The following is a 17,875-nucleotide window of genomic DNA, read 5'->3' on the forward strand; positions in this document are numbered from 1 at the left end:
GCGTGGGAAACCATCAATTAGGCAGAAATCTGTCATTGCCTTCAGCCGCATGTCCTCCTGGGTGGGTCTGATTATGTGGTGCGACATGCGTCGGAGTATTGCGGGGACAACTTGGTGCACGCATCTACTCATGCTGGTTTGGGATATCCCAACCACGTCTCCACTGGTTCTTTGAAAAGAGCCTGTGGCAAGAAAATGCAATGTTGCCAGGACCTTCACCAGTGGCTGCACTGCATGGGATCGTTGTGTTGGGCTGCTGATGTCATTCTTCAGGGCTCTGGTAATTTCAAGGATGGCATCAGGGTTGAATCTATAACGGTGATACACATCCACATCAGCCATGCCAAAGAGGCTAATGCGCTGTGGGTAGATCCTCTCACGTGCCCTCCTCCGTGCCCTCCTCCTTCTAAGTGCCTCTTCCTCCTCACACACTAGCAGTGCTAAGACCACGCCTGCCCCTGGCATGTTGGCATACGAATGTGTTGTCCGTAAAATTTGGTTGCTCAGCTCGTCCGGGATGGTGCTGCTGTATTTGCTTTTTTCAAGCTAACTTACTCAGGTCTGGAGCAAAGTTAACCGAGCTTTATAAGGGGTAACTTTCAGCCGGACAATCGTCTTACGCGCACAGCGCTTAGCCTAAGCCGATCGCGCGTAGGTTCGGGAATCAGCGCATCTACATCATTTGCATATTTGAATACTAATTCTATGGCAGCCTAGGATGCCATCAGCTGAAATATACGCCTACGCTGCGTAAACTTAAACTAGTTAAGACGGACAGGAGTAGCCTGATTTCTGGCGGATCTGGTTCTGTGACTATGGCGCATAGATAGGACGGCGCATCTTTACACTTACGCCGCGCATCTCCATATACGCCGGTGTAACTTGTTTGAGAATATGGCCCTTGCTTCTTATCTAACAACAAATAGCTATATGGCAAAATGTTCTATATTTTTATTTAAAAAAAATAGAAGCGAGAGTTTACTCCTATGGAGCAACATGTGGCAGTGGCTTGCCTCATAATGCTTTTATTTATACTTAGCCTTAATAGATTCAGATTTCATGTTTCCAGCCCTTGATGATGTCAGTTATGACGACACACCTTAGAGGGAGCTTGTAATCTGACCTCACTTTACACACGCTAAACAGTGTGACTGCTTTTCTTATTTCAAAGCTTGGTTGTATACTTTAAGCAGTAGTGCAGCACTTTTGGTTTACTAGTTGTGTTCAGTATTTGTTTGGGTATATAATGGTTGCTGGTGTCACCTTTTTCTAGAGGGTATACTACAAAAAGAAACTTTCGCACATTTGCTTTTAAGAACATCACTGTACAGCCATTTTTTTTTTCTCACTGTGGGACTAATTTAGAATAGTGGCATAACACAAAGATTGCACAGGGATAGACTGTCCCTATTGCATGTTCATCTCTTGATCTTGGGTCTACTGTGCCTTGTGACCCAATGCCTCAATATTATGTGAAACTGAATATTATTAAATGCTGTTAATGTGGAACTTTAGACATGCTTTAGATTAAGTTCAATAGATTAACAAGCTTGTGATTGACTAGGAAAGGATCGAAGGATCACCACTACTCCCAATCAGTCCAGGTGAATAAACATGAAGGAACAGCCTCAGGGGCCTATCACTAAGCCCTGGTGGGCAGAGCAAAATGCATCAGGGTGTGTGGTGTGGCGAAGATAAGTAGGCTGAGGCTGCGGCTTATTGTATATTCACCTAGGCTGATTGGGAGTAGTGGTGATCCTTTCCTCTTTGCACTTATTAGCCCTCTGGATTGGTATCAGGATAATCCTGCACAACATGTTCTGGAACACACGGATATACTTTAACCTCTACTTTAACCCCTTTGTGCCTAAGGGTAAAACAAATTTAAAGGCCAAGCACCATTTTTCAACTTTGACATGTGTTAGTAAAATCGTACATATCATTACAACTACTTTGTGCATCCAGGTGGATTATACCTTGCTTTTTCAGGACAAATTAGGCTTTCATTAGTGGTAAATGGTAATGGATATCTTCTGATTTTTTTTCATTATCAAAGGAAAACTGTCCCAAAAAAAAAAAAAAAGCTGTAGCTGTATATTTTTTGGCACAACCATAACCTGCCACCAAAAAACAACCCAAATTAAATTCTCTTGCTCCTGACGATCAACGCGATACCACATATGTGTATGTTAAGTAAGAATATGTAGTTGCGCTAATAATAAATCAAATAAGTGGAAAAAAATACATATAAATAAGTGTGAATTATAAATAAGTGAAAAAGATGAAAAAAATGAAAAAATTACAATATCCAATGAAATGAATCAAAAAAATATTGATAGGTGCAATAAAAAGTTCAATAGTTCAAATTAATCCTATTGAGGGTGTATATAATTTTTCCAAAGTGACTCATGTGCTGATAAACCACCACCGATATGGATCATCGTAAGAAATGCAAGCTTACCAGATGGCAAGCATTAATAGCTTGCGGCTGTAAACCCCAGCCCGGCCTTGTGATGGAACTGCAACAAACACCGGTATATGGAATCCTCCAGGTATGCGTGAGTGGCAGTATAGACCCAGAAAAAACAAGGCTCACATAGTGATGTACCCTAGGATAACATAGATTTAATAAAATAAATTGCACTTACAAGAAAGGATCTTCATAAAAGCATGAGATAAAAAGATAAAGCCGGCCGGCTCTCATGAACGCCCGTCCACACAGGACCGTAACGCCACACGTCGTTACGTCGTTACGTTAGCTTATAGAACTGATCGGCTGTTATTCCAAGCAAGAGAGAAAAAAAAAGGGGGGAAGAGAGGGAAGAAGTTATGAAAACATTAATAATTATAATCACTCAAACGTAGCTAAACAATGGTAGGATTTCCCTTAACCCAGTTTAGAAACCCAGCTGACTGTCGAAACTTGGACCAAACGGACCAAGTATGGGAGAACTGTTCTTCTCTTCCCATTTCCCGTGCCAACAGACCTTCTAAATCTCGAATAAAGTCCATTTCAATTGCCCATTCCCCCAGGGAGGGTACTGTCGTTGATTTCCAGTGTCGTGGGATGACTGCTCTGGCTGCAGCGAGGAAGTGTCTAAGCACATCCTCCTTTGCTTTTTTTAAAGATCCTGAAATCATAGTTAAGAGAGACACTCTGGGTGATGCGTGGATAGTTATATCCATTAGTTTTCCATATAGATCAAAGATATATTTCCAAAACCTTCTCACCGGGGAACAGTCCCACCAGATATGGATCATATTTCCCTTTGACTCATGACGACGTCAACAGATATCAGATATATCCTGGTTAATTTGATGGAGGGTAGAGAGACACCTGTACCATCTACTCACCAGTTTATATGCCTTCTCTTGAATTCTTGTAGCTATTGACATTTTATGGGTCAAAATGAAGCTTTTTTGCCAGTCCGATAAAGTTACAGTCTCTTGGAGGTCTTTTTTCCCATTTCCATGTATACGGGGGGAGATCTGAATGGATTTATAGTAAAAGAATAGAGTATAATACAGAGACCGAGTGTGATATTGGTTCCTCTTGCAGGATCAAAGATTCAAATGCAGTTGGTTTAGCATAGATATCTTGTTTTGATGGAATAGATCGTCCAGTGCACTCTGGAGAAGGTTTTCCTCAAGGATGTCTCTGTTCATTGCTGCATTCATCTTTCCCTTAATCCTGACTAGTCTGCCAGTTCCTGCTGCTGAAAAACACCCCCACAGCATGATGCTGCCACCACCATGCTTCACTGTAGGGATAGTATTGGTCAGGTGATAAGTGGTGCCTGGTTTCCTCCAGACATGACGCTTGCCATTCAGGCCAAAGAGTTTAATCTTTGTTTCATCACGCCAGAGAATTTTGTTTCTCATGGTCTGAGAGTCCCTCAGGTGCCTTTTGGTAATCTCCAGGCAGGTTGTCATGTGCCTTTTACTGAGGAGTGGCTTCCGTCTAACCACTCGACTATACTGGCCTGATTGGTGGAGTGCTACAGAGATGGTTATTCTTCTGGAAGGTTCTCCTCTCTCCACAGAGAAATGCTGGAGCTCTGTCAGAGTGACCATCAAATTCTTGGTCACCTCCCTGACTAACACCCTTCTCCCCTGATCACTCAGTTTGGCCAGACAGCCCGCTCTAGGAAGAATCCTAGTGGTTCCAAACGTCTTCCATTTATAGATAATGGGGGTCACTGTACTCATTGCAAAAATGTTTCAGTACCCTTTTACCAGATCTGTGACTCGATACAATCCTGTCTCTGAGGTCTACATACAATTCCTTCAACTTTGTTGCTTGGTTTGTGCTCTGACAGGTCTGTGCCTTTCCAAATCATGTCCAATCAACTGAATTTACAACAGGTGGTGTCACGTACCTGACGACTGAGCCTGATGTGCATAGGGAAGGCCTCTCGTACAACCCTGGCTCAGGGACCACCAATTTTGTAACAGTGTAACAGAGCGTGGCGGTGTATGGGTGCCTGGATCATCTTCCGTTTGGTGGATGTGTCACCAGGGTGAACCAGCAGATTCCAGGCTGGTGGCAGTAGGCACCAGGCAGGTGTATGCAGAGCAGAAGAGACACAGGATGCGTGGTCAGACAAGCCTGTTTGGTAATAGCCGATCAAATACAGGCATAGACAGCAGGCAAAGAATAGTCAGGGTACAGGCAGAGATTGGCAATGTGGCCAGCATGTCCCTGACAAGTGGACTCCAATCAAGTTGTAGAAACATCTCAAGGATGATAAGTGGAAACAGAATTCACCTGAGCTTAATTTTGAGTGTTGTGGCAAAGGCTGTGAATACTTGTATACATGTGATTTTTTTAGTTTTTAGTTTTAATAAATTTGTAAAGATTTCAAACAAACTTCTTCCATGTTGTCATAATGGGGTATTGTTTGTAGAATTAAAAAAAAAAAAATATTTTAAAAATTAATTAAAAAAATATGAACTTAATCCATGGAATCTATGGAATAAGGCTGTAACCTAACAAAATGCGGAAAAAGTGAAGCACTGTAAATACTTTCTGAATGCACTGTAACAGGTCAAAGCATGTGATTGACATTTAATTAGCGAGCTCTCACACTTTCAGCCCCAAACAAAATTTTACTTTAGTTTTAAATATTATTGGAGATTTCCCTTCTTGCCCAGAGGGCGCCAGGACAAGAAGACAGTGAAGTGTTTAATTTGCAATCTGGCTTTGAAGAGGCACTAGAATCCGCTCTACAGAGTATTCTGTGCCAGCTATGGCCATTGATAACTCAGTAAATAAAAATACCTGGACGTTGTCAGTTCTGGCCTTTTGTAGTGAATTAGCTCAAGGTGACTGCATACTTTAATAATGTGTCTAGTGTATTGAAGCAGTTCCAGATATTTGCTGTTGTGGTATTACCAATGATTGAGAAAATTCATTGTACGTAGTTGTTGATTCAGTATATACAATTAATTTATATTGTGTTTTCTCTCTATCAACATCCACCAGACCAAGAAGACCAGGTCAAATTTGGCAGGGTAGGTCTGAATTATTAACTGTCTGATGTGGATATCGCTGGCAGCAGCTCAAGCAATCTCCTCAGAAACATAACCTCTTATTCTGAAGTTTGTCTCCAACGAGACATGAATCAAGAATTTCTTGCATTTCATATTCAAAGTGTTAATTTAAAATTACTGGAGGAAAGGATCATTAAAAACTTTTGAGTGATTTATGAGTTTAATTAAAGCTGGAAGAAATTTATTAGACATTTTCCAAGAAATTTGTTACTATGGACTTGCAAAACTGGTTCAAGGATTTCAGAAATGATAGAAGGAGTGACCGATTGTGTTCTTAAATTGATATCTTTGATATTTTAATTAATACGGAAAGTTATAAATAGTTTTTTATTTATTTTATACATGTAATACAAGCACAGCGGTTTGTGGCCTAAGTTGTTAATGTAAAGAGAAACGCACATAGGTGTGCGCAGCCTATTGCATTAGGGTGTGCACCCCAAAGCTCCAACACATATGCATTTGACATATTTACCGACCTCTTCCCAGTTCTACATCCGAAAAACAATGGGAGGAAGGGGAGCAAGGGAGCACATGGGGGACCCGGGCACCAGGAACAGGGAAAGGAGGGGTGGCATATATTAGTACCGATCACATATATTTTCCTCCTGTGGCAGCTGAATGTTGACTAAAGGGAGGAGAAGCCTACTTTCAGCTGCTGCAGGAGAAAAGTACAGATCGGTTCCACTAAATTCCACCCCGCCACATCTCCTGTCCAGGTTCTTTGGTGTCGGCAAGAAAGGATTGCGGTTTACCTGTCACCTGCCCACCATTGACAGGTTGCCAACCCCAGGATTAGGGTGTGCCCAGGCACACCTGGAACACCCCTTGCACACACCTATGGAAACGCATTAAAATTAAAACTCTCTGGGTGATAGAGACCTGGGCGAGAGTACAGAGTTTGTTTTAATGAGATACCCCAGAGTGAGAGAGAATGGAGAGGCTTATTCAAGTAGGATTTTCAAGGATGACAGAACTGTAGAGGCCATTCAGCCTTTATAAAGAGAGTGAAATGCATTATAGAGACAGAATATCAAGAAACCTAAGAACAAGGATATGTCCCCAGGGCAAATAAGGTGCAAACATGAACACAGAAGTCAAAACTGTTTAAAGGATACTACAGGGAAAACAACTGAGCACAATTGGGAGCTTAACAATATGAAAGGGGGAGAGAAGGGTGGAGGAGACCAAAAAGGGTAAAAGAAAAGAAACAGCAAGGTGGCAGAAGTTTGCAGTAGAAAGTTCATGAGGATAAAGTGAGGCAGCTAAAGGAGATTTGATTTGTCCAAGAGAACAGAATAAGGTAAGTTGCAAAATCGGGATTAGAGCAGGCAAGATCCAGAGAAGGACAGCACCTGAGGATACAATGTAAGCAATAGGACTGAGTCAGACTGTGGCAATTATTATAATCATTTTTAAGCACATTGGAACCTCCCGCCCACCGCATCCTGTATATAACCCCCCAAAAAAGACATGAGACTAGCTGTTGACCCCCTGTACCATGCGCAGCCTACATGCACCAGAAGTTCCCGATTCCTCTTCAGTGAGATCGCCAACTTTGGTGTACTGTGCATGCATGTCTTTTCTCCATAGGTCCATTTTTTTGCAAGCTTGCAAGTAAATGGCTTGCTCACCCTCACATCTCTGTTTGTGGCCCAGTTTGCTTTGTCTCCCACCCCAAGATCTTGCACAACAGTTTTTTTAACAGTCATATGTAGAGGTGCACTCTCTACCTATTGTTTTGTAATAGAAAATGTGTATTTTGGTTTACATGCAATCCATCTGAAGTTATTGTTAGGGCTTAGAGGTCTGTTGGGAAGAATTGTCAAATTGATTCCAAATAATTTACCAATGTGATACAATTCATATATAAATAATTTATACTAGAATCACAAATATTTTGGCTTAATGGAGTTGTAAAGGAAAACATTTTTTTTTGCTGAAATGACTGTTTACAGGGTATAGAGACATAATAGTTAACCGATTCCTTTTAAAAATTATTAAAAATAGATAAAAATCAATCATTGAATGTACCTACAGTTTCAGTTTCATTTTGCATGCTGTTTCATGCTCCTGTGATGTACAGAGACTCAGAGCCAATACAGGGCAGTGATGGTTTGTAAAACGAAACTGATTGGTGTTGAGGGGTTTTAGACACACAGGGCCAGATTCATAAAGAAGATACGATGGCGTATCTCCTGATACGCCGTCGTATCTCTGAATCCGGCCGGTCGTATCCATGCGCCTGATTCATAGAATCAGGTTACGCATGGATCTCCCTAATATCCGACAGGTGTAAGTGACTTACACCGTCGGATCTTAGGCTGCAATTCTAGGCCGGCCGCTAGGTGGCGATCCCATTGCGGTCGGCGTAGAATATGCAAATGAGTCGTTACGCCGATTCACGAACGTACGCTTGCCCGTCGCAGTAAATTTACGCCGTTTGCGTAAGAGATATGCGGCGTAAAGATAAAGCTGCCCCCTAGGTGGTCTAGCCAATGTTAAGTATGGCCGTCGTTCCCGCATCGAAATTTGAAATTTAACGTCGTTTTCATAAGTGCTTTGTGAATCAAGCACTTGCCCGTAAAACTTGCGGCAGTGTAACGTAAATGTGATACGTTACGCCACCGCAGATTTACGCGAAAATACGTGAATCTGGCCCACAGTAATCGCACCTCCTTGATTAGTGACCACAGAGAGAAAGCTCCCATTACTTCTTTCATCAGGAAACAGACTGTTCAGAACAGAGAAGGATTACAGCAACATCAGAGCAAAAACGAACAATGAGGACATGGAACCAGGACTGCAGAAAGGTAAAGGAAGCTATTTAGCAAAAAAAATTCCTTTAGTGACCCTTTAAATATTGCATTTTGGGAACCTGAGTTATAAAGTTAGTCAAACGTATATTTGCATCTTGCCATAAAAGTTCTAAATTCAATTCAGTTTTCCAGCATTAATATTGGTTATCTTACAGTTGGATCTTTTATTTCTGCCACTGTTTCCATGATCAAAGTAAAGCTAATGAGAGACATAGGGAACCCCTGCTTGGTTCTACTCAATATATCAAAACGAGCCAACAAAAGGACTGACATTTTGCTGAAAGATTTTTTTAAATCTGTAAAGGCAAATTTGTCAAGCACTGCTGATGAGAAACCACAATGGACACTGTAAAATTCTTCCAAAGTAGGAACAGAAAAGACAATTGAGATTAATTAGCCCAGATTATCAGGTTGAGATCTCCTCTGGCTCAATCTGGAACCTATCTGCTTTTTACAAATCTGACTTGATCAGAATGAATACTTTTGGGCATCAAAGGCATAATTGGCATAAAAATCTTTAAACTCATAGGGCCATATTCACGTAGAAGTGCGGCGGCGTAACGTATCGTAGATACGTTACACCGCCGCAAGTTTTCATCACAAGTGCCTGATTCACAAAGCACTTGCAATGAAAACCTACGCTGGCGGCCTCCGGCGTAAGCCCGCGTAATTTAAAGGGGCGTGTGCCATTTAAATTAGGCACGCTCCCGCGCCGGACCTACTGTGCATGCTCCGTTTCGAAATTCCCGCCGTGCTTTGCGCGAAGTGGCGTAATTTTTTCGAACGGCGACGTGCGTAGCGTACTTCCGTATTCCCGGACGTCTTACGCAAACTACATGAATTTTTAAATTTCGACGTAGGAACGACGGCCATACTTTATACAGCACATACGTGTGCTGTGTAAAGTTAGGGCACCCAAAACGACGACTAAATTTGCAACGGGAAACTAGACTAGCAGCGACGTAGCGAACGCGAAAAACCGTTGTGGATCGCCGTAACTCCTAATTTGCATACCCGACGCTGGTTTACGACGCAAACTCCCCCTAAGATCCGACAGAGATCTGAGATACTCCGTCGTATCTGAGATACTCCGTCGTATCTCCTTTGTGAATCTGGCCCATAGGGCCAGATTCACAGAGCAAGTACGCCGGCGTATCTACTGATACACTGGCGTACTTTCAAATTTGCCGCGTCGTATCTTTAGTTTGAATCCTCAAACCAAGATACGACGGCTTCTGGCTTCGATCCGACAGGCGTACGGCTTTGTACGCCTTCGGATCGTAGGTGCAATACTTCGTCTGGGTGGAGTTTGCGACGTTTTCCGCGTCGGGTATGCTAATTAGCTTTTTCCGTCGATCCACGAAGGTACGCGCGGCCGTCGCATTCTCTTACGTCGTCGCTAGTCGGCTTTTCCCGGCGTATAGTTAAAGCTGCTATTTTGTGGCGTATAGATAGACTTGCCATGTTAAAGTATGGCCGTCGTTCCCGCGTCAAATTTAAATGTTTTTGTTTTTTTGCGTAAGTCGTCCGTGAATAGGAAAGGACGTAACTCACGTCTAAGTTCAAAAAATGACGTCGGTGCGACGTCATTTCGCGCAAAGCACGGCGGGAAATTTCGAAACGGAGCATGCGCAGTTCAATCGGCGCGGGGACGCGCTTCATTTAAATGAATCACGCCCCCTACCCGCCGATTTGAATTACGCGCCGAGAGATACACTACGCAGCTGTAACTTACGGCGCAAAATCTTCCTGGATTCGACTTAGAGCCAGGTAAGATACGGCGGCGTAGCGTATCTCTGATACGCTGCGCCTGGGCATTTCTATGTGAATCTGGCCCATAGTTTTTAATTTCTATTCTGTGTTGCTGCATACAAATGTGCAAACAGTGTAAGGAATTACCCAGTAGGTAGGGAGATGATTTTATTTAGCAGTGGTAGGGTTATATTATGGTAAATTCTTCAAGAACATACAGTAGTCCAGGACATTTCCTGATAGTGATGTAAAATTTAACAGGTCACATTGATGGAGTGAGACATTTAAAAGTAAAACAATGTTTGTTACTTATCTAGGGATAACACTGTTAAGAAGACAGCAGCGCTCAACCTCTAAGTCCTGCAGGGCTTTAAAAACCAGTGCACAGCCAAGAGTAAATGCTCACTCTCCAATGCCAATAAAAGTAGAAAAAATGCCAGCAACACAGTCAAATCTTCTATCCTTTATTTGCTGCATGGCAAAAATCCAGTACAGAAAGACGAGTTTCAGCTATACAACCCTATTCACAGCTCTTCCCATAGCCAATTAGACACACATTTAAATACCCATTGCCCAGCCAAACAAGTTATTGGCGGTGGGGATAAGGCTTCCTTCTACAAAAATTATATTTTTGAGACCCCTTAACATTAACAGATAATACATATATTATATTGAGGTTAATGTAATTTGTGCTTGTGATATAATGACTTAACTGATGCCTGGAATGGCAAAGGTGTCTTTGTACGTCAAACACATTAAAAACAACAAAAATAGGAAAATAACTGCAAACACTGTCCGAATTTAATTACTGTAGGACTACAGCATAGTGCTCAAAATTATCTGCAACCTACCGTTTATACTTGAGTATAAGCCAAGTTTTTCAGCACAATTTTTCAGCACATTTTTTGATGCTGAAAAAGCCTCCCTCGGCTTATACTCGAGTCCCGCTGTTCATGCAGTCTTAACTGCAGTCGGCACAGTGAGGCTGCAAATGGGCACAGTGAGACTGCAGATGGGTATTGTTGACCCTCCTTTGCACTTACAGTAGCTGCTTTATTTCCCACCCTAGGCTTATCCTCGAGTCAATACTTTTTCCCAGTTTTTTTTGTGGTAAAATTAGGTGCCTCAGCTTATATTCATGTCAGCTTATACTCGAGTATATATTGTAAGAAAGTTAATCTATATGAATTCAGGCCTTCTGGTTTTCTGCTTGGGTTTATGAGGCTTAGTAAAAGTTACCATTTTTGGGGCAGGCATCAAGTCAGAATCATGGTGGACTCAGAGATCCAGGTGACTCATCCAGTTGGGGTTGATATGGAATTGATGTTGCTGGGACAGTCAGTGACAACCCTAAGTGGGCATAATCATTTGCACTGAGGTAAAGAGATTCATTTTGGTGGTTCTGGTGAATATTATGTCAAGTTTTATGTTTTCTTTAAAGAAAAATAGCAGATAAACTCACTCTAGTAAAAAAATTCCTTTATAGATATATACAGTAAAACCTTGGAGCATAATTTGTTCTGGAAATCCAAAGCACTTGTATGTCAAAGCAACTTTCCCCATAAGAAATAATGGAAACTCAGATGATTCGTTCCGCAACCATTTATTCATAAGTCCTTCAGTTTATAGTCCATATAAAAAGATTATAGCAATGTGACCAGGTTGTGTAACCATAAAATATCCATCCACAAATGGAAGCTTCCACAAGGGGATTAGAAGCAAAATCCAGCAGGAGCTACAGAGCATAAAAGAGAAAAGAGGCGGCTCTAAGTTTAGCAATATGTTGCTAAATGTTGTACCTTCATTAAATGTAACCATATTGCTACACTTAGAGGCACCTCTATTCTCTTTTATACTCAGTTGTGACATGACACTACTCTTATATCAAGACATCACTTGTATATCAAGTCAAAATGTATTTAAAACATGTGCTTGTCTTGCAAAACACTCTCAAACCAAGTTACTCTCAAACCAAGGTTTTACTGGTATCTGTAAACTGGTACAACAGAAGGAGTGAAGTCTAACACATTTCACGCTATTGAGTTGCTTTGATTAAGCACTCATTGCCATTAAACACTTTATACGGCTCACTCCTGCTGTTGTGCCAATGTATGGATATAAATCAATAAAGGATTTTTTCACTGGATTGTAGTCATGAACTATTTTGCTTTATGGACTTTGTGATGAGCTGGATGTGTACCCAGTATTATTGGGGGCAAACATGGGTCGGCCTGGAAAAATATTATCTGCGTTTTGATTCTAGGTTCTCTTACTGGATTTTTATCTGGTCGCTGTAGAGCTTGCTCTATAAATTAGAAAAATAAATGTAAAGTTCTACCTTCTTTTTCTGGGATTTTATCTTTCAAATAACTATATGCCCTAGAATTGGCCTGAAAGTGCCTGTAATGCTTGTTCTTTAAGTAGAAAAGTGAATATTTTAAGTAATAGTTACGTAAATTGTCCACTTATCTAACAAGGTAATATGGTGCACTTACTCAGAAGATTTTTTTGCAGCTGCCTGGACATTCTAGCATGCTATAGTAATTTTCTTGGTGAATTATTCCTTAATTCACCTTTAAATAAGGTATTCTTTCAAAGTCATTGTAAATTTCACCTTTCATGCTATTTAGTCCCATTATCAAGCATAATCAGATGAATGAACTCTAGATTGTGTACAATAACACTCCTTTAGAAAGGCCTCCATTCTTCCAACAAATGTGCTACATATGCACAGATAACAGAGAACTGATATTAATCAGAAGTAGCTACATCTCGCTCTACATCTTTAGAAGGGGAGACTGCAAAACTTCGAGTTCCTCATAATGCATATTCTTGTTCCAGCTTAGTGATTTATCAAGCAGAAAAGGAAGGATAAGGATGTCATCCTTACAGCACGCCTTTGAAAATACGTTAACGTGTATATAAAGCCAACTCTTGTTCGTTTTGGATAGAGTAAGGAAGGTTTAAAACACTTGGTTATTTTTTGCTGGCTGTGTTCTGCTAGGGAGATGGACCCTTACTTCTGGTCTTGGAGATAAGTAGAAAGTAAAAAACTTGCACCAAAGTGAAGATAATTCTTCTCTTAGATGTTACCAGAACATGTGTAACTGTTGGATTAATAGAAAAAAGGAAGGTTTCCCCCACTGGAGTTTTCAAGGCAGCAGAAATTAACAAAATGGCAGTGAGAATGGTAGAAAACATATCATTTATTGATAGAAACCACAAGGGTTGGACAGTTTAACGGTTAGTATAAACTCTGGTACATGATTGAAATCTCAATACAAAAAAGTGCAAACACTATGTATCGTAGAACATTGCTGGGTATTACAATGTAGATGAATACAAAATTCTTGACACGTTTCGACCTGGCCCGGGTCTTCTTCAGAAGATGTGTTTAACTGTGAAGGAAAATGCATTTATTACAGAGTTCAAAAAAACATTTTGCTGGCATAAGCAGGAAATTACAGGGCATATTTACCACACAGGCTGTATTGCATAAGATCACATGACCAGAGATCCTCTAAAACATCTTCACAAGATCTTAAAAACCAGGGCCGACAGCCGATCAGTTGTCCACCAAAAGAGGGCGCAACATCGAACCATACAAGGCTTACAAGGAGTCACGGGGAACAATATCTCACGCTAAAAGCATTAGAAAATGGGGAAAGGGGGACACCACACCTGCAGTAGTTAAACAGGGAACATCAGATAGGGATTGTAGTATTTCACAAACATATAATTCTATAGTTTAAATGCCAAAAGGTTTGATTAGTTCAAATCTTAAAATAGACGGTTTAAGCAGGTTTAACTGGTAAGACCTAAGATGTTTGTTTTTGTAGGGTATATGTGCGTAATATATGGTTAATATGATAAATAAAATAAATAAATAATTATTACGGGCAGCAAAAAGTGATAGGGATAGCATTCATTTGTGTGTGCGGACTAAGGGTCAAGAGTGATCATGATTCAATTTAGTCAGTGAATTAAGTCAAAGGAAAGTGGAGATGAAAAACAATCCCCACTTCCCTTTGACTTAATTCACTGACTAAATTGAATCATGATCACTCTTGACCTTTAGTCCGCACACACAAATGAATGCTATCCCTATCACTTTTTGCTGCTGGTAATAATTATTTATTTATTTTATTTATCATATTCACCTTAATATATACGCATATATACCCTACAAAAAAAAAATCTTAGGTCTTGCCAGTTAAACCTGCTTAAACCGTCTATTTTAAGATTTGAACTTATCGAACCTTTTGGCATTTAAACTATAGAATTATATGTTTGTGCAATACTACAATCCCTATCTGAAGTTCCCTGTTTAATCACTGCAGGTGTGGTGTCCCCCTTTCCCCATTTTATAACGCTTTTAGCGTGAGATATTCCTCCCCGTGACTCCTTGTAAGCCTTGTACAGGTCGACGTGGTGCCCTCTTTTGGTGGACAACTGATCGGCTGTCGGCCCTGGTTTTTAGGATCTTGTGAAGATGTTTTTGAGGATCTCTGGTCATGTGATCTTATGCAATACAGCCTGTGTGGTAAATATGCCCTGTAATTTCCTACTTATGCCAGCAAAATGTTTTTTTGAACTCTGTAATAAATGCATTTTCCTCCACAGTTAAACATATCTTCTGAAGAAGACCCGGACGGGTCGAAACACGTCAAGAATTTTGTATTTATCTACATTGTAATACCCAGCAATATTCTACGATACATAGTGTTTGCACTTTTTTGTATTGAGATTTTAATCATGTACCAGAGTTTATATTTTAACCATTAAACTGTCCAACCCTTGCGGTTTCTATCAATATATTATATGTTTTCTACCATTCTCACTGCCATTTTGTTAATTTCTGCTGCCTTGAAAACCCCGGTGGGGGAAAGCTACCTTTTTTCTGGTTATTAATCGGGGTGCGCAGCATCATTCTCTTATCTCCTCCAAGTGTCTTCCTCTTTGATTTAAACTGTTGGATTAATAAGCCCCTCAGCTCCTGCTCTGGTGACAGCCCAATTTTGGGCTATCCTGATGGGTTTGTTGTAATCAGTAACTATTTTGTATCACTGGTCATAAAAGTGTACAGTACCTCTCTCAGACACGGTCTACCGTTGTTGGAAAGATCATCAGTGGCCTTATTTTACCTTGTTGCCAATTGTAACAAAGGGGATTCTTCATTTATTTTCCTATACCACAGTAAGAGAATAAAAGTGAAGAAAATGCTGGTGCCTGGAGCAAACATAATCAAAGACGCATTAATAAATACAGCCTTATATGAGTAAATGTATGCTAAACAGACTGTTTTTTGCAGCTTTATACATATTTTTCTGTGTACAGCTTAGTAAAATGAAAAGGTTACCATCAGAATGAACATTTTTCTGGAGAAAAGTAGGTGACAATTCCCTTTGATAAACACTGGCCATGTAGAATTTTTAGTGACTTCAGAATGCAAAACACATTGAATGCACTTCTAAACTGTAAGCGCAGTTATTGTACTGCGTTTGGTCTTTTATGCTCTGTAAATTATTATGCAATATATAACACTGTTGCCATACCAGCGGCATGCCTATTTGAATTTTTGTTGAAGAAAGACACGGACTCCATCATTAAAAATACAAGCTAATAAAGTTTATTTTTTTCTATTATACACTATTTCAAAAGGTATGTACAAACCAATTTAATAACTCTATACAATAATACATACAAATATCACAAAGACCTATAATACAAATAGTGTTTGATTTAGCATGTACATTGTACTGATACAAATCATAAACGCATAACATATTTACAGTACGTTAGACAGCACAAGGGAAAGGTCAAATGCTAAGTTCACACAAAACTGATATTTTGGTTTTGAGCCAAGGCTGCTGGGTTAAAAGATTTACAGGCTGCACATATCCATCATGGACTGCAGTGGTAAGACCTCCCCAGTAGTTCTTCGTTCCAATGCCTCAATTATAAAACTAATGTCTCACTTCTCAGATTATCTAATTATTTTTACATAAAAAGAACAACAACAGAAAAATTTTGACCTGTGGGGTGGGTGGGGCTTAAAACATGTGCAGAAATCTTACTGGCATGGTCACAAGATTTATCTAAGATGTTTAAGGCTCCTGGAAGTGCAGTTGCCTTTTATCTGAGATCAAAGCTGAAAGTTTAACATAATCAGAGTACCAAACAACGTTCAGGGCATTTTCTTACATGGATTCCTAACAAATCTAGGCATGATTCCTTCCTGGTGGACTTTAATGTAGAACAAAAAAATTGGGGGCCACCTATGAACATTTTTTACCTTTGTAATAGGAAGGCATGGAGACACTAACCAGTGCAGTGGTGCCAACCAAAAAGTGAGAGTGTAGTGCTGGGTAAAGTTAACCTTTGATTTTTTCAGACATTATGAAAACAATGTAATAAAATATACACAAAGCATGAAAGTGTTCTACATTCATGTCTTAATATTTACAGTTGACCTCTAAAAAGCCACAAATGTAAAAATAAAAATGTAAAACTATTTTTTTAAAAGATCATGAACCGTTTTTAATGTTTATTATGTGCAAATTGCTATATGCATACCAGTCAGACTCTACTTTATTGCACATCTCTTAACCCCCGTACACACGATCTGGCTTTTGCCCGGCCAAATTTCACATTGGAATTCTGACGGAATTCCATCAGAGTAAAAGAGAACATGTTCTCTATCTAAACTCCGATGGAATTAATCGGAATTTCTCCGATGGGGCATACACACGGTCGGAATTTCCGATTGGAAAAGGTCCGTCTGACTTTTTCCATCAGAAATTCCGATCGTGTGTAAGGGGCTTTAGGCCTCATGTACACTGCTGCTGGTAAACTGATGTTTAGGAGCAGTTGGGCATTTTTTTCAACTGCTCCTGAACTCTCCTACATGTTATATTATCAGTACATGTACACAGGGTCGTTTATAGTCATTTCTAGGCAGATGAGTTTAGAGGCCTTTTTTGGAAAGCAAAAAAATTTGTTCAGACGCTGAGTTTAGAGGCATTTCAAGTGCCAAACGCTTCTAAACGTGGCTAAAAGCTTCTAATCGCAAACGTTGCAAAACACGACAAAACTGATGTCTGACAAAAATGGTCTGATGGACCGTTTTCATCAGACTAACCGATCGTGTGTGGGCCGCATCGGTTTTTTATCCATAGGTTAAAAAACTAGGAACTTGTTTTAAAATCATCTGATGGTTAACTAACCGATAGGAAAAAAACGATCGTCTGTGGGCACGTCCATCGGTTAAAAATCCACGCATGCTCAGACTAAATTAGGGGACGGGAGGGCTCGTTCTGGTAAAACTTGCATTCGTTATGGAGCTAGCACATTCATCACGCTGTAACAGACAGAAAAGCGTGAATCGTCTTTTACTAACACGAAATCAGCTAAAGCAGCCCCAAGGGTGGCGCCATTGGATTTGAACTTCCCCTTTATAGTGCCGTCGTACGTGGTTCTGACACAATCGTTTTTTTAACCGATGGTGTGTAGGCACGACTGATCATCAGTCAGCTTCATCGGATAACTGATGAAAAAATCCATCAGTCCGTTTTCATCGGATGGACCGATCGTGTGTACAGGGCATTAGCCTAAATACACAGTTGAAATGCATATATGTTTGAACTGTCAAAACATTTATAGCTTTATTCAACCAGTAGTGTAATACAGGCACCCAACCACACTCCTGTGACTCTCTACAGACTAGCTACACAGCCTGGTCTAGGATCCTACTT

The sequence above is a fragment of the Rana temporaria genome, chromosome 8, assembly GCF_905171775.1.
Source record: "Rana temporaria chromosome 8, aRanTem1.1, whole genome shotgun sequence".
Classification (NCBI taxonomy): Eukaryota; Metazoa; Chordata; class Amphibia; order Anura; family Ranidae; genus Rana; species Rana temporaria.